Source organism: Tiliqua scincoides, chromosome 3 (assembly GCF_035046505.1).
Source record: "Tiliqua scincoides isolate rTilSci1 chromosome 3, rTilSci1.hap2, whole genome shotgun sequence".
NCBI classification, from domain to species: domain Eukaryota; kingdom Metazoa; phylum Chordata; class Lepidosauria; order Squamata; family Scincidae; genus Tiliqua; species Tiliqua scincoides.
The window spans coordinates 186528257-186550627 of NC_089823.1; positions in this window are offsets into that span (position 1 = coordinate 186528257).

Here is a 22371-nt window from a genome sequence, read left to right on the forward strand (position 1 = left end):
GGTATGCCTTGGCCACCTAAGCCAGAAACCATTACTATGAACTTCTTCCACTAAATCACCAATTCAATTTTTGAGTCAATTCTGTATTTTAATATCTGTGGATGACTTGATAAAATGAAGGACAGATCATTCTGACTTTGGGGCCACTACTGTTCAATTCATTGAGCCTTCTAATTAAAAAGAAAATCAAATGATAAAACATACTTCATCTCAAGGTAGAAAATAACAGCTCCTGAATGAGAGCAAGGCCAAACCACAGGCATTCTCTTGTGACTGAAATATTCTTATCCCATGGATTTGGGGATAGCAGTTTCAGGCAGCTTTAAAGCTGCATGAGCCACTAGTGAAGAGACAGCCTCCAGGCTGCTTTGTCCAGGCAGAATTTCCCATCTGGCCGGCATTTGTGGAGCTATATGGGATGACAAATGGAGCCAGATGGGAAATCCTCCACAGGCAAGTCACTCTTGGTGGGTGACACTCATGCTCATGCACACAGATAAATAAGAAAATCAAACTGTCTGCTGCAAAATTACCAATCTTGGCAACATCTGCTTTTTCCTTCCAGGTGTTTGCGTCCAATTCTGTTGAGTTAAGCTGCTTGGGCACTTAGAAAATTACAGCTACTTAATTTTTGAATTCGCCAAGGGAAGGACTTGGGAGGAGAATGAATATAAACCAACGGTATGTGCCATGCCTGCAAACCTTGGCATGCAGAAAATAGCCACCTAAGCAGATAACTCTGCAATCACTTGGTTTTGTGGTGTCAAAGGGGGGGGGTGCCAAGCTCAAGACTACAGAGTCAAAATGAGTGGCTGCCTGATGTGGGGCCAAACCAATCTTTGGGTCTTCCTCCCAAGACTGCTTCCTAGGCTGAAAGACTTGGCTTTGTTGTGGCCAATGTTTGGCCCTTAATGAAGAAAAAACAACAAAACAGAGACAGGAAAGCACCACTTTAATAGCTGGCAGGCAGAAGAAAGAGCCAGAACTTTCCATTACTTTCCATTGGTGAGGCTCCCCACAACAAACACCACTGCAAGACAGCAGTGCCTTTCTCCCTGCAAGGATCCTGCAATCAGTGTTCAACCACTCCTCCTGTATCAACCATTTGAAAAGGCAAGGACATCATCACAAAATCGCTTGGTCACTCTCCATTCACACCTGCCAACCCTGCCCATTCTTGACCACTAGGCTGCTGCTGTGGAGTTCCAGCAGGCTTCTTAAGAAAGCAAGATGGCTGGTTAATTTCCTTTAGGTTGAATGGAGCACCCAGGAACTGGTTTGGATTTCTATATGAGTTTTCTGGGTATGGATTTGACTGCTTCTTTGGAACTAGAAGCAGTAGTGGGGTGGGGCAATGGTAGCTCCCTACTACGTAATTTGTCCTCCCTTTACAACCAAGTTTACAGATGAAATAATGTGTAGCAGCCTCTGGTGGACTATTCCTTTGTTAGCCTAACAGCCCAAGGAAACTGATGTTTCACAAGTGAGAATTAATAGGAGACGGTTTCTTAATAGTTGGAGGGCATCTCTTTCTTTTTGAATGAATTACCCAGATATGACAGTTTTGTAAGAGACAGAGCCAAAGAAAGGGTGAAGTGTTTTATGTGAAATTAGCTAAAACTGTGGATATAGCTTTGGAGGGCTGCCCAAACTGATCTCTGAAAGATCCTCTCTTTTGAAGGAACATCTGGCTTCCTCTTTCCATGCTCTAATTGTATATTAGTATATAAAGCAAATACTACAAAGATGCTATAAGTTCCCTAGTGGGCTCTTACCCAAAGAGGAAACCTTGCCCAGTAGCATTGCCCTTCTCCCTGCTCAGAGAGGTGGAGACTGGAACACATGCAACAGATGTTTGGAACACATCTGAAGAGGCATGGGCGGTCCACTTTGAGAATATGTTGTTGGTAGAACTTTGGGTAGCATGTAAAGGATTAGTGGATGAGGATGAGGAGCAGCTTCAGTACAGCATAATCCTTTTTTTAATGTTGCTGGAACAAGATGATTACAGCAATACCCCACAAAAGCATGTGATGGTTACCAGGTGGCATAGATGGATATTCCTGCATGCTCTGCATGGGCTATAGGTGTAGCAGTTGAGAAAGTACCTCTTTCCCTTCATGCTAGTTAGCTTTGGCCCACTTTCCCTTTTCTTGTTTCCTGAGTCCTGCTGTACACTTTTCTAGAGCTTCCCTGCTTCCTCCACCACTCACTGTAGACCCTCACTCACTTTTGTTAATTTCATAATAGGCTCACACCTCCTCATCCCACCTGCCTTTTAAGTGTTGGGATGGGAAAGGTGGTTCCTCTAAAGATTATATCCTGCCAGTGGAGATTTGCCCCAAATACCCAGTGAGTTGACCCCTTAAATGTCCTAGAAAGAAACCCAAGTGAAGTAGTTCACTCAGTAGTGTCTTTCTCTGCAGTGTCCTCTTGCCTTAACCAATGCCATTATTGTGCATGCCTAGGCAGAGGAAGTGGGGTGATCGTGTCCCTTCTCTTAGCCTTTGCTTTCCAAAAATCACCACTCTGAGACAATCTCCATTCTCCTTTCCTTGTTCACATGGCTGCCTCGCCTCTCTCCCTGCTGCTCCACCGCACCCTCCCACATGTCTGGGCCCCTGTCTCCATCTCTTTCCTACCCAAGGACACCTAAAAGTTTCTAATCAAAGGTAGACAGAACCTAGACATAGTTAATAAGTAGACAGTGAACAATCAAAAAAGAGTTCACCTCTCCTCCTCCACCCACACTGAAATAGTCCTGGGACTTTCAAACATTCATCTCAAATGTTCTTTGACTCCAAAAAGCAAGCAAGTTAAGATGCTGTATCTCAAAAGGAAAATGTCCTTAGAAAGCTGAAGTAAGCCTTTTTTCTTTTTCTTTTTTTCTTTTTTTTTTTTTGCATTTTCACAGTGGTTTAAGTATAAGTGACACATTGTGAAAATGGACCTAAACTACTAAGGAAAAAATAACATCATTCTCCCAGTAAGCACAGAAAGGTTGAATAGCACTGGATCTCCTCAGTTAGTTGCAAAGGACACTGGAATGCCCCCTCCCTTCTCTGCCTGATCACATACAGTGGAGCTGTCCAAGGTACCAGAACAGAGTCGAGGAGGCCCTGAATGGGAACTGTGTCATTCAGGTCAGTTCCGACAGCATTTCAAGAGGTCAGGGACAACTCAAACTGCAGTATAAAGCACATGTTCTTCATGATCAAAGCATAATATTTTAGGAACCAGCATCCACATCCCATCTTTCAAAGGCTGCATCAGCAAGAGCATTTTGGGACAAGCAGGGCCAGTACAAGAAGGATGGGCTTCACTTGAACCAGAATGGAACCAGACTGCTGGCACATAACATTAAAAAGGTGGCAGAGCAACTTTTAAACTGACCCCTGGGGGAAAGCTGACAGGAGCCGAGGGGCATCCGGTTCGGGACTCCTTACCCCTATGGGACGAGGACAGGGAGGTTAGAGAACAACAAGGTAAAGACAGAGTAGGAGAGGAAATTGGGAATGGTAGCCCACGCAATCCTAGGCTATAAACTCTACAGGAGGCAAAGGGAGGGGCGTGTTGGAAGGGGAGTGGCCATTTATGTTAAGGAAGGGATAGAATCCAGCAAAGTAGAGATTGAAGGCGGATCTCACTCCACCATAGAATCTCTGTGGGTTAAATTACCACGCCTGAGGAGTGATGAAATACTGTCATCCTCCAGACCAGAAACCTGAAGTGGACCTTGAAATGAGAAAACAGATCAAGGAGGGACAGGGTTGTAATCATGGGGGACTTCAATTATCCTCATATCGACTGGGTCAATTTGTGTTCTGGTCATGAAAGAGAGACCGAATTTCTTGACATGTTAAATGACTATGCCTTAGAGCAGCTAGTCATGGAGCCCACCAGAGGACAGGTGACTCTGGATTTAATATTGTGCGGTACGCAGGACCTGGTTAGGGATGTAAATGTTACTGAGCCATTGGGGAATAGTGACCATGCTGCGATCTGTTTTGACATGCATGTCGGGAGAAGAGTACCAGGCAAATCTGTCACAAAAACCCTTGACTTCCAACGAGCGGACTTCCCTCTAATGAGGAGGCTGGTTAGAAGGAAGTTGAAAGGGAAGGTCAAAAGAGTCCAATCTCTCCAGAGTGCATGGAGGCTGCTTAAAACAACAGTAATAGAGGCCCAGCAGAAGTGTATATTGCAAAGGAAGAAGGACTCAACTAAGTCCAGGAGGGTGCCCGCATGGCTAACAAGCCAAGTAAAGAGGCCGTAAAGGGCAAGGAGGCTTCCTTCCATAAATGGAAGTCTTGCCCTAATGAGGAGAATAAAAAGGAACATAAACTGTGGCAAAAAAAAAATGTAAGAAGGTGATACGGGAGGCCAAGCGAGACTATGAGGAACACGTGGCCAGCAACATTAAGGGGAATAATAAAAGCTTCTTCAGATATGTTAGAAGCAGGAAACCTGCCAGAGAAGCGGTTGGCCCTCTGGATGGTGAGGGAGGGAAAGGGGAGATAAAAGGAGACTTAGAGATGGCAAAGAAATTAAATGAGTTCTTTGCATCTGTCTTCATGACAGAAGACGTTGGGCTGATACCATGGCCTGAATGGCCCCTCCTGACCAAGGAATTGATTCAGATAGGTTAAAAGAGAAGATGTTTTTCTTCTCTTATTGACAAATCTTCCTAATTGACAAATTAAAGATCAATAAGTCACTGGGCCCTGATGGCATCCACCCAAGAGTTATTAAGGAATTGAAGAATGAAGTTGCTGATCTCTTGACTAAAATATGCAACTTGTCCCTTAAAATGGCCATGGTGCCAGAAGATTGGAGGATAGCAAATGTCACACCAATCTTTAAATAGGGAAGGATAGGGGACCCAGGACACTATAGGCCAGTCAGCCTAAACTCTATTCCGGGTAAGATGGTGGAATGCCTCATCTATTATAGAATCTCAAAATACTCGTAGATGAACAAGCCTTGCTGAGGGAGAATCAGCATGGCTTCTGTAAGGGTAAGTCATGCCTCACAAACTTTTTAGAATTCTTTGAAAAGGTCAACAGGCATGTGGATACAGGAGAACCCATTGACTCGTATATCTGGACTTTCAGAAGGCGTTCGACATGGTCCCTCACCAAAGGCTAATGAAAAAACTCCACAGTCAGGGAATTAGAAGGCAGGTTCTCTCTTGGATTGGGAACTGGTTGAAGACCAGGAAACAGAGAGTGGGTGTCAATGGACAATTTTCACAATGGAGAGAGGTAAAAAGCGGTGTGCCCCAAGGATCTGTACTTTTCAACCTGTTCATAAATGACCTGGAGACCAGGGTGAGAAGTGAGGTGGCTAAGTTTGCAGACGACACTAAACTTTGCTGAGTGGTGAAGACCAGAAGTGATTGTGAGGAGCTCCAGAAGGATTTCTCCAAATTGGCAAAATGGGCAGCGAAACGACAGATGCGTTTCAATGTAAGTAAGTGTAAAGTCATGCACATTGGGGCAAAAAAAATCAAAACTTCACATATAGGCTAATGGGTTCTGAGCTGTCTGTGACAGATCAGGAGAGAGATCTTGGGGTGGTGGTGGACAGATCGATGAAAGTGTCGACCCAATGTGTGGCGGCAGTGAAGAAGGCCAATTCTATGCTTGGGATCATTAGAAAAGGTATTGAGAACAAAATGCCTAATATTATAATTCTGTTGTACAAATCTATGGTAAGGCCACACCTGGAGTATTGCGTCTGTTCTCAAAAAGGACATAGTGGAAATGGAAAAGGTGCAAAAGAGAGCAACCAAAATGATTACTGGGCTGGGGCACCTCCCTTATGAGGAAAGGCTATGGCGTTTGGACCTCTTCAGCCTACAAAAGAGGCGCCTGAGGGGGGACATATAAATTATGCAGGGGATGGACAGAGTGGATAGAGAGATGCTCTTTACCTTCTCACACAACATCAGAACCAGGGACATCCACTAAAATTGAGTGTTGGGCTAGTTAGGACAGACAAAAGAAAATATTTCTTTACTCAGCACATGGTTGGTCTGTGGAACTCCTTGCCACAGGATGTGGTGACGGCATCTGGCCTGGATGCCTTTAAAAGGGGATTGGACAAATTTCTGGAGGAAAAATACATTACGGGTTACAAGCCATGATGTGTATGTGCAACCTCCTGATTTTAGAAGTGGGCTACATCAGAATGTCAAATGCAAGGGAGAGCACCAGGATGCAGGTCTCTTGTTGTCTTGTGTGCTCTCTGGGGCATTTGGTGGGGCCGCTGTGAGATACAGGAAGCTGGACTAGATGGGCCTATGGCCTGATCCAGCGGGGCTGTTCTTATGTTCTTATTATGTCACTGTGATGGAGGGGGGAGCATAAGATTGGGCTGAAAGAGAGGCAAGGCTAAGTGACAGTTGCAGCCTCCATTAAATAGGCAAACAAGACCCTGATCCAGTGGGGCTCTTCTTAAGAGCCTGCTCCAGGCTGTATGTTCAAGAGAGGAATGATAGGGGCATGGTCCAAAAGTTCGGAAAATGACAGACCAGGGTACAGAGACAAGTGTGTGGTCTGAACCACATGCTGAGACAAGTTCCTGAACTGACCAATAGAGATGAGAAAGACCAGAGGCGAAAACATAGTCAAAGTGAGGCGATAGTCAAGATTTGAGGCAGCAATACCGTGTTAGAAGGCCAAGAAGTAGGGCCAGCTCTAGGTTTCAGGGTGTGTTCAGCCTACCTGAGTGGGCCCTGAGAGAGCTGCTCCACCACCATCACACAAAGCCTATTGTGTGCGAAGTGGTCTTAAGGGTTGGCACCGGGCTCTTCTGAAAGTCCTGGGTCCTCAGCAGCTGACCAACAACCTCCATCTCCGAAGCATGCCCTGGACAGATGTAGGTATATGAATGAAGTAAGGCCAAGAGCAAGGCTCAAGGCAGCAGTCAGAAATCAGAGGGGTCAGAAGACAGGTCAAATTTAGTCAGGGCTCATGAGAGGTGAGAAAAGAAATTGGGTGCGGAAGCAGAGTCCTCACACTCAAAGCAAGATACTCAGGCTGACGAGCAAGCTCTGTGACCAGGGCTTTATAAGGCTTGATGAACAAGAATGGGCCCATTGCATTAGCTGACAATGCACTCACATGCAAGTACAGCAGCCTAAATCACACCTTTGAATGATAAAGCATAGGGCCAAACTAAAGCTTAGAGCCAGGGTAGTGTAGCGGTTTCGGAGGTGGACTTAGACCTGGGAGATCCAGGTTCGAATCCCCCCTCAGCCTCACCTACCTCACAGGGTTGTTGTGAGGACAAAAGGAGGGGAGCAGCTGTGTACACTGCCCTTATGAAAAAAATGTGAAAAAAACTAGATGTAAGCAAAGCCCTGCTGAATCAGGCCAAAACCTCACCTAGTCCAGCATTCTATATCCCACATCCCACATTAACCACCAATGTCCTTTGGGAAGCCCATACTTCTCTCCTGCCTTGCTCGCCTGCAACTGATATTCAGAGGCATATATAGTGCTGCTGAACGCAGAGGTAATGTGACTACAAAATGGGTTATTCACTACAAAAAAGGGGAGAGTGGCACTGAGACATTTCTTTGGGACTGTGAAGTAGCCAAAGTCTGTGAATGATAAGATGAAAACAATAAAGAAATTAGTGCTGTGCCCCAGTGTGAATGGCTGATGTTGACAAAAGTCAGTTTATTATGAAAAATGCTCTGATTATGAAAGAAAAGAGTCACGACAACAGTCAAAATGGGGAGGTGTTATGAGACATTTGTCCAACCGAATCATGTCAGCATGTCTTTAATGAGGTAGTTTCACAAAAAGAAACCACGTGATGTGGATTGCTGATAGAGTTCATCAGTGACAAGGCATAGGTTGACTCACAGGCTATTCCTCACGCTCCATACAGTGGTGGATCAGGCAGAAATGAGCTGGCACATCCATGCAGTCACAGAATCAGACCTTTTAATGCTGGAGCAATCAATTCAATCTCAGCACAGGTCCATTTAATTGACATAGGGCGCAATCCAGCCCTTGACCCAGGAGGGTTGTAAATGTGCCGTAAGGCACGTTTGCACCTCCTTGGGAGGAAGCTGGACGGAAGCCAGCCTCTGCGCCAGCTTCTTCCAAGCACCTTGCATCGGCATGGCTGTTTGATGCAAGGCTCTGAGGTAGGCAGGGGGGGCAGGGAGGAGGCGGGGGGGAGGAGTTCCTGTGCAGAGGGAGGCTGTGCGGTGGGTGGCCCTGGGGGTGGGCGAGTGGGGAGCAGGAGGCGGGGCTGGGATCCAGCAGATATGCTGGATCCAAACCCCCTTTCCAGGGGAGAACAGAGCGGCTCCAAGTCACTCCACTCTCCTCAGACCTTACCACCCATAAGGGTCAGCGGTCCTTACCTGGAGGTAAGGGGAAATGTTCCCCCTTGTCTCTGGCTGAGCCACTTATGGCCCCTATCCTGTGCTGGACACAACGCAAGCCTCTTGGCTTGCCTGTTCCAGCGCAGGGTAGGATTGCGCCCATAGTATGTCATGTTAATGTGTTCAAGTGGAGTGGCCCTTTGACGCCTTAAGCATTAGAGTGGAGGTAACAAATTTTCAGCCAATCTCTCAAATGGGAAAGCTCTCTCTCTCTCTCTCTCTCTCTCTCTCTCTCTCTCTCTCACACACACACACACACACAGAGAGAGAGAGAGAGAGAGAGAGAGAGAGAGAGAGAGAGAGAGAGAGAGAGAGAGAGAGAGAGAGAGAGAGAGAGAGAACCATATTTTACATGGATTTGCAATATTCCATAGTTTGCCTAGGCTTCCAAAAGGGTCTGGTCACACTTAGGAGAGGCAACAATGTTAACCAAAAGGATGATGGGAGAGACTTAGCTCTTGCCTCCAATGTAAATGTTTTACTCTAGTGACCTACATGTTCTCGGCTCAAGCCCCTATTCTGAAAAGCAACCTTGTGACATGCGCTTAGCTGACTGAGAGTTATAAACATATAAAATGTAAAAATAGTTTCAGTCTTCTGGCGACTGGCTTTGAAGATAAAGATAGGTGAGTCTCCCCCTGGAGGTTATAAGCCCCTGGGGCTTAAAATTGGGGATTGGGGAAATTGGGGGTTGTAAAACTGGGGATTAAAAGCGAGCAATTTGCAAATTCCTTTTCCTCTGTGTTAATTTCTGTCTGAAAAGATAATTGCCAAATGATCAGTGTTAGGAATTTCTTTGATCTATTGTTTAAAATGGCATAAATACGTAGTACAGCGCAATGAAACTTTTAGAATTTGCATTTGGAATCTTGTTTTATAATTGCATGGAATCTCTATGTCCAAGTGTCCACTTTGGTCTGCAAGCTGAGTCCATTGTCGTGTTCTCCCATACTTAATATTTATTGAAATTGTGTTACCCTGTTAAGAAATATCTAACTCTCATCTCTGCAGCTCACTATAAGTGCAAAGTTCTTGTGTATTCTGCAGAAAGGATAATCTAGCAGCTGAATGGAGGGATCTACTTTGACATTCCTATTGTCTAACTAGGAGCTTTGTGCTCCCTTCTTCCCCCCCTTCCCTTTCTTCTTTATTCTATTAATTAAAGAATATTGTCTGCATCTCATCACAACAGATAAGGATAGATAATATGGTCATTACTTTTATGTTGAAAGTGTATAAATGTGTGCGTGTGTCCCTGTGTGTTTCCTTTACTAAGAGAACTCAATGAGTTTAGGGTTTTGTGTTGTAAGACCGAATTTTCTAGTTTTTCTGTTTTGTTTTTGTATTCAGAAGACAGAGGCCTGGCCTGTGCTAAGCTTTTGTATTGTAAACAGATACTTTGCCCTCTCTGTTGAGTGGTGCATCTCCCTTATTGTGCTGCCTTTTATGTGAACAGGAGCTTTGGTCTTTCAGAGGGACCATGTTGAGATATCAGTAAACACACCTAGCCAAGAGCTTTACAAAAATGAATTGTTTGCTAGTCTTGAAGCGAGCCAAGGCCCTATCTGAAAAAACTTATTTCACAGAGAGTTCAAGAGACACAGTCCTTGGGGATGAACATCTGTTGAACAGATTGAATCAGTTGCCTTTATTTGATTGGTTTGTACTGATAGAAACTCCTCATGTTAGCTTATGAACTACTTTAACATACATATTATGTTTATCTTCTGCCTCTCAAAGCTTATTTTTCTTTCCCAGCTCTGAATTTGCATAACAAGAAAAGCTAGTCAATAACATAGTCTCAGCTAAGTTTTTTTCTAGTTTTCTCATCTTTTCCTCCCTGTACACTGAACCTCCTTTTATTTTGCCCCTAGTAATTCCTTAATTTCTATAGATGTAACATCTCCCCCAAGCTACCAGTCTTCCTTTGCCTTCCTCCCAATTATTGGTGTCTCACTGTTTCCTTTACATGTCAAAGATTGAGATCCGGTTCTGCTCAGCAACTAGTTTTGCTTTTATGCAATTGGTTCCTGGTGCCCTCTCCTTTTCTCCTGTCAGTTTGCACAGATACACAGGTCAGCAACACATACAGCACTGGAAATAATTACAATTTAGGTTTTCATGGAGGAATTTTCCAGTCCATTGTGCCTGAAAACTGTAACTTACAAATGATTGATGGATCTGACCTAGAGCATCACATTAGATCAAAGAAAGGGTCTTGTTTGCCTGTTTAATGGAGGCTGCATCTGTCACTTAGCCTTGCCTCTCTTTCAGCCCAATCTTATGCTGCCCCCTGCACCATAAGAACAGCCCCGCTGGATCAGGCCATAGGCCCATCTAGTCCAGCTTTCTGTATCTCACAGCAGCCCATGAAATGCCCCAGGGAGCACACCAGATAACAATAGACCTGCATCCTGGTGCCCTCCCTTGCATCTGGCATTCTGATGAAGCCCATTTCTAAAATCAGGAGGTTGCACATGCACATCATGGCTTGTAACCCATAATGGATTTTTCCTCCAGAAACTTGTCCAATCCCCTTTTAAAGGCGTCCAGGCCAGTCGCCATCACCACATCCTGTGGCAAGGAGTCCCACAGACCAACCACACGCTGAGTAAAGAAACATCAAACTTGGAGGCAGGCAGGCCAGAAGACTTCAGTAGGAAAAGGGGATTTTAAATATACGCCTCCCGACCTGCAATGGGTCTCCTCAGACCCACGCAGACAACTTTGCCAGCATACATTCAACAGAAAGGGGCAGAAAGGCTTCCACTGAAGGGGAAAAGGTCTGTTGCAAGTGGCCTGTGACAGATCTTCCCCCTCCTGCAGCCTCCCCACCTCCTGTTATCCCTGCCCGGTTTCACCATCTCCCCACCTGCATACCACCATCCCGCCACCCCATTCTGCCTCTCTCATCATCCTACCTGCTCCGGTGAGCAGGGATTTCCTGGATGGTAGGGGCGGTATGGCACAGGCATTCCCGCTGGCTCTCCACGCAGCACACTGACTCACGCACTGTTGGGGTGCCTTTCACAACAGGTGCTGACTGCTTCACTGCAATCAGCACTGTTAGAGGAGCCTCACCACCACTGGGTGGTGAGGGAAGGTTTGGGCCCTGTGTCTGTTACTCCATTAAGGACATGTGATGTTATGGCCACCAGTGGGATTCTGCTGGTGGAGGGGCAGGGAAGGGATGGAGATAATGGTGAGGTCAGGACAAATCAGGGCAAGACTGAGGCTGATTTCAGCAGAGCTGGTGGCTGCCAGATCCCAAATCTCCCTTCCAGGTTGGACATGGCCCCAGCAGGCTCAGCAGAATTACATCAGCAACAGAGCTGGTGTAGCTTTGAGGTGTCTCTTCAGGGCCCATGTGGAGGCCAACACAAATGTGGAGGCCCTTCCCACTCCTCACAACTGGCCTATCCATTGGGGGCGGTGCATAGGATGCAGCAGATGCCACACTAGCAACCCTGCATCCCACTCATCATCATCAGATAGGATCAAGCCATTCGACTATGAAAACTGTAATTTTCTCCTGGTGAGAGGGAGACACTTGAAAAGGTAGGTCCTGCTAGGTTGGTTGGGACACCATTGGATGAGAGACAAAGAGGCATAGCATAGTTAGACTAAGACTGGTGTCTTCTCAGGAACTTTTATGGCCGGGGCATCACAACAGTAGTAAACCTGTATCTGGGCTGGACAGATCTAGAATGGTGGCTCACTTGACTGAATATTCCTCAATACAATAATATGCCCTATAAATACAAAATTGCAGCTCAGGAAGAAGATTTCCTGCAGGGTTTTGAACCTGGGTCTCCCCAATTCTCGGTGAACACTCTAACCACTATCCCCCTCTATGAGATCAGCCATAATTGCTCCTGCAAGAAATATTAAAACTTGCTCTTGCCAAGTGGCATTTTGCAAATGAGTTGATTGATAATTTGAAAAAGAATGCTTTGAAAAAAAATTTTCATATTGGTTCAATTGGAAGTTCATAGTTTTTGTAAAAGTGCATGGGATTATTTTATATCTGTTACGTATCATGCAGTACACTGTATTTTAGACCAGGACTAGAAAGATCTGGGCTGAAAATCCCCTCTCAGCTATGAAGCTCACTGACCATGAGCTGGTCACTCTTTCTTGGTCTGACCTATCCGACAGGATTGCTGTGAGGTTAGGAGGAGCTTGAACCTTGTACTCCATCCTGGGTTTCTTGGAGGAAGGGCAGGATACAAAAAGTGGTGAGTATATCTACTGCTGTAAAGAGCTGGAATGTGATGCTTAATTTATTTCTCTCCAGTCTGAGCCTTTCTGAAACCGAGTGCATTTGGTTATGAATCTGAATTCATCATCACACTTGTAACACAAATCCCTTTGTAAAAAAAAAAAAAAAGCTATCCTCCCTTTTCACCCCACCCACAGCCTTTTCTGCCTCTCTCTCACCTTCCCCCAGCTCCTCCCCACTCTTCTGTTCCCCCACTTGCCATTCCACATTTCTGCTGTTTTGCTCTTGAAGAGATGTCATAATTTGAGGATGACACATTCCAGCCTTGAGTTAAAGAGCCTGAGTCATAATGCGGCCGTGAGTGAGACAAGTGACTTAGAACAGCCAGATCTTTTTTGGGGAGCATGTAGTATGTGTAATCCTGTTCTATAGAAGGGAGTAGGTGGGAGGGAAGGGTCATGAGAAGGAGGGTGTTCACACAATCAAAGTGACAAGGACTGAAAATGTCCTTAGGAATTGAACTGCAACTGAAAATGTTGTCAGGAGCTCAACAAAACACACCTGGAATGGGGAGGTAGAGTGGGTGTCAGTTTGGAGGAGAGGGGGGGAAAAAAGCATCTCAGGTCAAGCTTATATCAATCAGGGTTTCATGAAGATTTTACACTACAAAGAGTCTGATCCAAAAGATCAAAAATAAGTGGAGATCCTCAAGGAAAAAGGAAAAAACCAACACTGAAAAAGGCCCTCTCTCCAGTGAAAAAAGGCCCTCTCTCCACCTCAAAAGGAGCACCCAAAAGACGTCCTAGAAAGATCCCAATTGATGGGCAAGTTCAAGTACTGGAAGATGGTCCCAAGTCATTCAGGGCTTCTAATGTAAAAAGCCATACCATGAATTGAGCCTGAGTGAAATGAAAGAGTGCTAGGTCCCTTTGAGCAGACAGGATGCCTTAACCTCCGTTCCAGCAGGAGGCCAAGAACCTAATCAAACACACAAAATCCAAAATCATGATTAATCTCCAAGTCTTTAACATCAACATGCTTAGCTAAGGAAACACAGTGACTATGGGCCCAATCTTATAGGGCTGCTATGCTGCTGGGACTCATGTTCAAGTGGTGCAATGTGTTTTATGGCTGTCATGAAAGGCGACATGCCATCCAGCGCAACCCACCAACAAGCCCCAGTGCTAGTAAGTCAGAGAAGGGGCCAGGCATTATGTGGGTGGAATGGGGCAGGGAGGAGATAAATGGGGCAGAGCTAGGGCAGATTGAGGTTGGGGGAAAGGGGGTATTGGTGGCAGTGGCACTGCTGATATCCTATCCCTCTTCCTGGCCTCGATCTGCCTTCCCATGTCCACTTAGACTTGTGCCAGCATAATGGCTGACAGCAAGGTTTATTCCCAGGCAAGGGAATAAACAGTCCTTTCCCTGAATCAGACCTCCAGGACTGCCCTCCTCCACTGGGTGCAGTGTGTGCTCCAGTGGCACAACTGCATCAACAGGGGAGTGGGCAACCCAGTCCCAAACTGCCTGGCATCCAGAGGAGCAGCAGCACCAAAATGGCTACTGCTGCATCCTAGGGGTGCATGGCAGCCACTGGAGTCTCCTTGGGGAAGGGGTCATTTGTGCCATAATGGTCCTGGAATGGGTCTCCTCCAGTCTGTGCCAGCTATTTTGCCGGCACAGACTGGAGTAGCTCCATGTTGGGCTTTCCAGCTCAACACAGTGTATAGGATCCCGCAGAGCAGGGCTCTGCTGGTCCCACCCCTTCCCACCCTGCTTCCTCCACCCACCCCATACTGCCCACTCCCCACCTCAATACTATTCACCACCAGCCAGCACTGCTGGAGCACCAGCCGGCCCTCCACAGGGCGCTGAGGCTCAGTGCCATCTGGCGCTGGCGCAGCACCGGCAGCCCCTCCTGTCCAGGTGCCATGGATGTGCCTTACAGCACATTTGCAACACCCAGTGCCGGTGCTGAAGTTCAGCACCAGCGCTAATGGATTTCAGGACAGCCCTTAGGGCCAAAACCTATCCAACTTTCCAGTACCAGTGCAGCCGTGCCAATGGTACATACGCGGCATCCTGCAGTGAGGGGGCAATCATGGAGGCCTCTTCCAGGTACAGGCACATTTGTTCCCTTTCCTCAAGGCTGCACTGCAGCTGCACTGGTACTGCAAAGTTGGATAGGATTGGGCCCTTAGTTAGGATTGGGTTGCCTGTTAGAGTGGATCAGAGGCAGAAAAACAGTATGAGACTTGAAACCAAGGGAGCAATAAGGTGGCAATGATATCCAGAACTCTGGCACACCATTCTGGATGAGGGACTGCAGTGTCAGGGAGAAGTATATATAGCAACTGTGGGAAGTGGAGAATTAACCAGATGGGAGGTGACATTGACAACATGTCATTCTGGAAAGACAAAGAGATCCATGACTAATTTTGGAGCTGATGCACTTTCATTGACTCTAGTAGTAGTAGGCTATTGTCTGAATATTCTGCTTAAATGAAATATGTATCTGCTAGCTATACACTGCAGTGCAGGGTCATATAATGACACCAGAATGGCCCTGTGTAGAGCATCCTGGGCAGAGTCTGGTCTAGAGGGTAGAGCCTCCGTTAGCCCGAAGATAACATCAGAAGGTCGCCAGTTTGAGGCTACCAGCAGCTCCCGGAAGGGCGAGACCTTGAAGCAGCTGACAAGCCAAGCCGAGTTATTCCACCTCCTCTTTGGTGTGAGCAAAGAAGGTGCTTATCAGCCTGTGTGGCCAGAAGTGAGACCAGACTAGGAAGATCCATCTGAAATGTTGTGTGGTTCTTGAAAGAGAGAACAATCCAAGATTGTAAAAATCCCCTTGAGGGATTTAGAAATGCCTGCCTATGTAAACCACCTTGAATAAAGTCAGAGGAGTAATCTGATGACCAGAAAGGCGGTATATAAATACCTAGTTATCATCATCATCATCCTCAGGAGCAGTGAATTTGCATCAAAGTAGGGACCAGAGTGATAGATTTCAAAGTGCAGAAGCCTGTGATGATACCAACCCCCCATACCATAGCCGCACTCCATTAAGGTAATTTAAAAAATCATTTTTCAATGTCTTCATTAGAGCATTTTCTTCTCCTGACACTTATTTCTACCTTGAAACTTATTATACTTCATTTCAAGATCTATCTCATTTCACATCAAACTCCTGGAGTGGGTTGCAAAAGTTTTAAAGAAGCAACGCATATAAATACTGGAAATGGGATTTTTAAATAGCCCAAATATATACTTCAGCACCTTAGCCTAGGCATGTTGACTTACGAGAATTAAGTTCCACTATGTTCAACAGAACTTACTCCCAGGTAAATTTGCATACGATTGTAGTCTTAATGTAACTGGAGCTACATACTGGAAAGATGATGGGCTAGACATTAACAGATGCCTCTAGGGAAATTTCTCAGTTTGCCTCCTGCTGAGGTTGGTGCTTAGTCTCAGCTCAGGTCCTTTGAAAAAAGCTTGAAAGGCAGTGCCTGAGTGCTTCTGCTGCCGACATCACTGTTTCTGCTGTAGAAAACCTACACTCCCCTCAACAACACCCTTGGAGAGGAGAATAGGAAGTGCAGCTCTCTTTCTCCCTGAAACTGCTCTTTCTCTAGTACGGCAGGGGTTTCTAAACTTTTCGGCTGAAGGCCCACATCAAATATCTGGCACAGCGTAGAGGGCCAGAGAAAAAAATTAAATATAAATTTAAAGAAATACATTAGAGATGGAACTTAGATGAATGACTGAAACGAATGAATGAATGAATGAATGGGCTCAAATGTCCAGAATTTCTCCAAGCACCAACACAGCCCAAGAAATAAAGCATACACACTTCAATGGACCCCCATTACCCCACCCCACAAGCACAACTCTGGTTGTGTCTGGTCAACTGGGTCAGAGGCTCTCAGGGGGATCAGAGGCTGGCTGCGAGCCGGAGAGAAGCTCTCTGTGGGCCACATCTGGCCCCCAGGCCAGGGTTTGGAGACCCCTGTAGCAGGGTATCAGTTTGTGATCTAAACATTGGTTCAGAATGCAGTGAAGTAAATACAGGTGGGGAGAGTATAGAAACACCATAGAAAGAGGGTTACAAATTGTTCTCTTCCTGCAGGTGCTTTACATAAGAACATAAGAACAGCCCCACTGGATCAGGCCATAGGCCCATCTAGTCCAGCTTCCTGTATCTCACAGTGGCCCACCAAATGCCCCAGGGAGCACACCAGACAACAAGAGACCTCATTCTGGTGCCCACCCTTGCATCTGGCATTCTGACATAGCCCATTTCTATAATCAGGAGGTTGTACATGCACATCATGGCTTGTAACCCGTAATGTATTTTTCCTCCAGAAACTTATCCAATCCCCTTTTAAAGGCGTCTAGGCTAGATGCTAGCACCACATCCTGTGGCAAGGAGTTCCACAGACCAACCACACGCTGAGTAAAGAAATATTTTCTTATGTCTGTTCTAATCCTCCCAACACTCAATTTTAGCGGATGTCCCCTGATTCTGGTGTTATGTGAGAGTGTAAAGAGCATCTCTCTATCCACTCTGTCCATCCCCTGCATAATTTTGTATGTCTCAATCATGTCACCCCTGAGGCGCCTCTTTTCTAGGCTAAAGAGACCCAAACGTCATAGCCTTTCCTCATAAGGAAGGTGCCCCAGCCCCGTAATCATTTTGATTGCTCTCTTTTGCACCTTTTCCATTTCCACTATGTCTTTTTTGAGATGCGGCAACCAGAACTGAACACAATACTCCAGGTGTGGCCTTACCATAGATTTGTACTACAGAATTATAATATTAGCCGTTTTGTTCTCAATACCTTTTCTAATGATCCCAAGCATAGAATTGGCCTTCTTCACTGCCGCCGCACATTGAGTCGACGCTTTCATCGACCTGTCCACCACCACCCCAAGATCTCTCTCCTGATCTGTCACAGACAGCTCAGAACCCATCAGCCTATATGTGAAGTTTTGTTTTTTCAGTAGCCTTTGGTGAGGGACCATGTTGAACGCCTTCTGAAAATCCAGATATATAATGTCCACGGGTTCTCCCGCATCCACATGCCTGTTGACCTTTTCAAAAAATTCGAACTAAATTAAAGATCAATAAGTCGCCGGGCCCTGATGGCATCCACCCAAGAGTTATTAAGGAATTGAAGAAAGAAAGGTTCGTGAGGCAAGACATACCCTTACAGAAGCCATGCTGATTCTCAAGGCCTGTTCATCTATGTGTTTTGAGAACCTATCTTTGATTAGGTATTCCACCATCTTACCCGGAATAGATGCTAAGCTGACTGGCCTATAGTTTCCCGGGTCCCCCCTCTTTCCCTTTTTAATAATAGGCGTGACATTTGCTATCCTCCAATCTTCTGGCACCGTGGCTGTTTTGAGGGACAAGTTGCATATCTTAGTCAAGAGATCAGCAACTTCATTTTTCAATTCCTTAATAACTCTTGGGCGGATGCCATCAGGGCCCAGCGACTTATTGATCTTTAATTTATCAATGAGGTCTGAAACATCTTCTCCTTTAACCTCTATCTGGCTTAATTCCTCGGTCAGGAGGGGCCTTTTGAGCAGCGGTATCTGCCCGAGGTCTTCTGCCATGAAGACAGATGCAAAGAACTCATTTAATTTCTCTGCCATCTCTAAGTCTCCTTTTATCTCCCCTTTCCCTCCCTCACCATCCAGAGGGCCAACCGCTTCTCTGGCGGGTTAAAGGACCATTGCATGTCAACACATGGCTGCTACATTATGTGTAGTTTGTCCATCAGGCCTCCAGAAATAAAAGGCAAAGACAGCTACTCTTCTGAAATGTGTTTGGTGTGTGAACACATAGTAAACTTTCGCCTAAGGATCCATCATAACTGTTACACCTAACTTTGGTTTTCTTTAGAAATAGATCTGTGGGGGAGGAACTGAGATCAGAGCTGTGACGCATTGGGAGAGGTAATCTGACTCTTTTCCTCCACATCATTTTCCCAATAAAAATGATCCCCTGAAGCACAAAAGTGCCATTTGTTGCAATGGCACCTTTGGAGGTGAATAGCAACTTTTAGGTTGACTTTTGGAGGGGAGAACAACATAAAGAGAAAGTCTTGCCTCCCCTCATTTAGGGTAGTAGCGTAGAGATCTAAACTGGGTAGTAGAGATCACAGTAGAGATCTAAACTGGGTTCCTTACAGTGCCTGTTTCTAAAGAATAAAACTAGTGCAGGAGAGAACACTTTGTATTTAACATACAGCGGACCCTCCTTACCCACTAGCTTGGCATCCACGGATTTGAGTATCTGTGGGTGCTGAGCCTGTGGCCAGAGGGCCTCAGAAGGCCTCCCAGATACAACTAGAAGTGGCTGGTGCAAACTGGAAGTGCCTTCTGATCACGTCCAGGAGGCCTTCTGAGAAAGCCGGGAAGCTGTGCACAATCTCCAAAGGACCGGGCACAGGCACCAGGTACTGTGCCAGGCCCCTCAGCAGATTCAATTATCTGCAGAATTCAGTATCCACAGGGGATCCTGGAATGGGTCCCCCATGAATACTGAGGACCCATTGTACTTTTCCTGTGGCAGTAAGTACCTCACTAAGTCTCAACTCCTGGGAGCACCCGTATCCCATGTGTTCAGGTAGACAAATGCCCTTCAAATGTTGCAGAAGACACATTGCCAGCTCACAGTGGACACACGAGATTTCTATCAACATGTGAACTAGCCCTGATAGTTTCCACAGAGCACAGCAAGATGGTAATGGAACTATAAGCATCTGGTGCTTGTCCAAACACACAACAATCCAGTCACACTGCACAAGCTGAGTGTTGGTGCAATGACTAACTGTCACGGCCTCATCACTGATTCTTCTCTGATATGTATGGAGAATCAACATATTAGTCTGCAATATCTGTACCGAAAGTGAGAATTTAAGACTGTCTCTCTCCCTTCTGATGAAAGCAGATGTTTGTTTTCAGTAGGGCTTTCCAGGGACACTCCTGCAAGAAAAGCAAGGGGCATCCATACCCTTAAAAAAGGTGACAGACAGAATAGGTACTGCTAAACCTTTTCTTCATTCAGCAGTGGTAAATTACAGCACAATCCTATGCATGTCTACTGAAATGTTGGTTCTTCTGATTTCAATGGGACTTATTCCCAATTGAGTGTAGATTGGGTTGCACTGATCATATGATACATGGACTTTCTCCCCTCAAACATCCAAGAAATCTTGAGTGCCAAAATATTCCACAGCAGGGATGCTAAGAGCATCAGGTCCCAGCACATGCACTATTAAATCTTGGTTTCTTCATATATGCAAGCAGATTTTTTTTTAAAAAAATAAATACTTTCTCAGACTCTTCAAAAAATTATTAGAGCATGTGACTTTCCGGTCTGGTCTGACTGGCTTTACTCTTTTATTTGAACAAGCAGTCCAGTCTGCTGGGGTCAACCAGGCTGGGCGTTAAGGGCTCATTTGGTCAAGTGGATCCTTGATTTCTCAGTACATGTGACAGCACCCAGTGTGTCTTCGGGGGGGAGAAGCAGGAGGCACTGTGGGAGATCCAGAGAAGAATGTGGCACTAGAAACCCCCACCAGCCAGTCATCAGCCCTGAGCCACATAACATGTGTCTGGGTCAGGACAGTTCTCAGATTCAAACGTTCTGGCTGTAACCTGCCTTCTCATCATTCTGAAAATGTACTGGTCCTGCCTGCTCTTGTCTATGCTCTCCAAATGTCTTGTGTGCCACCTTCCTGATTCTTATCTCCATAACAACAATACATCCTTGCTTTTAAAACTGACAATAACTGCAAGGACTTTCTGTGCACAACCCTTGGCTTAGAGCAGGGTCCTCCAAATTTTTCAGCCAGAGAGTCACATCAAATATCTGACATGGTGTCAAGGGCCAGAAAAAAATATGAATTTGAAATATAAAATTTAAATAAATGCATTAGAGATGGAAATTAGATGAATGAACAAATGGGCTCAAATTTCCAGGATTTCTCCAAGCACCAACACACATCACAAAATAAAGCATACATTCAAATGGACCCCCATTTCCCTACCTCCCAAGCAGCTTACTTAAATATACAGGAGTAAATATCTCAAAACTAGCACATCACAGGAAACACCCTGAGTGTGTTTTGAGGGCTGGGGAGACCCCCCTGACCCTTAGAAAGCATTTTAAGGCCTTCAGAGGGCACAGAAAGTTATTTCCAGTTTTTTCAGGAAAACCAGGAAATTATGTTTTTAGGCCTTTAGAAGGTGTTCTAAGGACCAAGGAGGCTGGGTGCAGCCTACCCGACCCTCAGAACACCCACCGGACATGACTGGAACATAGCTCTAGCCCATCACCCATTACTTCCTTTCTTGCTTTTAGAGCAATGCTCTAACCCTCCACTCTTCTCTCCTCCTTACTTCCTCTTCTGTGCCATCATCTTCTTCCTTTCTAAACCAGCCCATGGGAGAGGATGATGAGCAGTGAAGGTGGGCACCCCTTTCCAATCCGCTGCCTGAGGCAACTGCCTCAGTTGGCCTCAGTAGATGGCCTCCACTACCAGCCTGTTTTAATATTATTTACATGATCCAGTGCACAGTACCTAAAACAATGCTACAGTCCTCCTTCTTGATATGTTTCCAGTAAATTTTTTGACAAAACAGTTTTTTTTTACTACAGATAAACTTCTTGTAAAGAAAGTGTGTTCCTTGACCACAAGACTCTGAAATCCTGAGGCTGACTTGAGTTCTAAAAAGCATGTGATCAGTTCTTCATATTTTCCTTTCAAAGAAACTGCCCTCACCTTCTGAACTGCTGTAATGCAATAACTAGAGACTGTTAAACTTGCATTGTGTAGGAAACCTTGGCTGAAATCAGTACAGTAATGAAATGAACCATATGCTCCCCTTTATCTCTGTTTACCAGGGATTTTCTGGTACCTGTCACAGGAAAAACTCTGTCCCTATTTTGCCTTTGTGGGAGATGTTGGGAATGCCTTTTAAAAATGTGTCATTGTGCATACATATGCACCACTGTGCAATTCGTGAACTTTATATCCCCAAATCTCTGAACACTAGATTAAATATTCATTGCCAGGTTAAACATTCTAAAAATTAATTGGTATGGAGCTGATTGGAAGACCCTCCTTTGTACAGTGAAGGAAGAATGATCACCATCAGCTTTCATATCCTGATCCTTTCCATTGTGCCGGGGTTCCACTATGTAACTGCATGGGGAGGGGGGGTGTCTGAAAGCTTCCAGACCCTCACCTGAATTGAATCTCTCTCTCTCATAAACACACACACACACACACACACCAGAAAAGAGCAGAATATGGATGCTCATGGCGCCCACACTTATGTGATTAAGGATCACATAAAGATAAGCCAATCCAACAAGTATCGTCCAAACTAGCCCATGCTCAGTGCATGAACCACCTTTACTAACCACTAATACGCCAACTCAGAAGTGTGATGGGGCAAATGAGGAGAAAATAATGGCAGACAGTGATCCTTGGTATGAGAATACTGTCATGTCCCTATTTTAAAAACGAAATACTGGGGGGAGTACTCACATCAGAAGCATTGGCCATGCCACTACCCCTCAGTCTAACTAATTTCACTGCATTTTTATGAGACTACAATAACTTAGTCAACTCTTGAAGGGAGGGAGAGGGATACCATAAATTCCTTTTAGCCACTGGACTCCTGTTCAGTTTTAGGGCAGATGGAAATCAACACA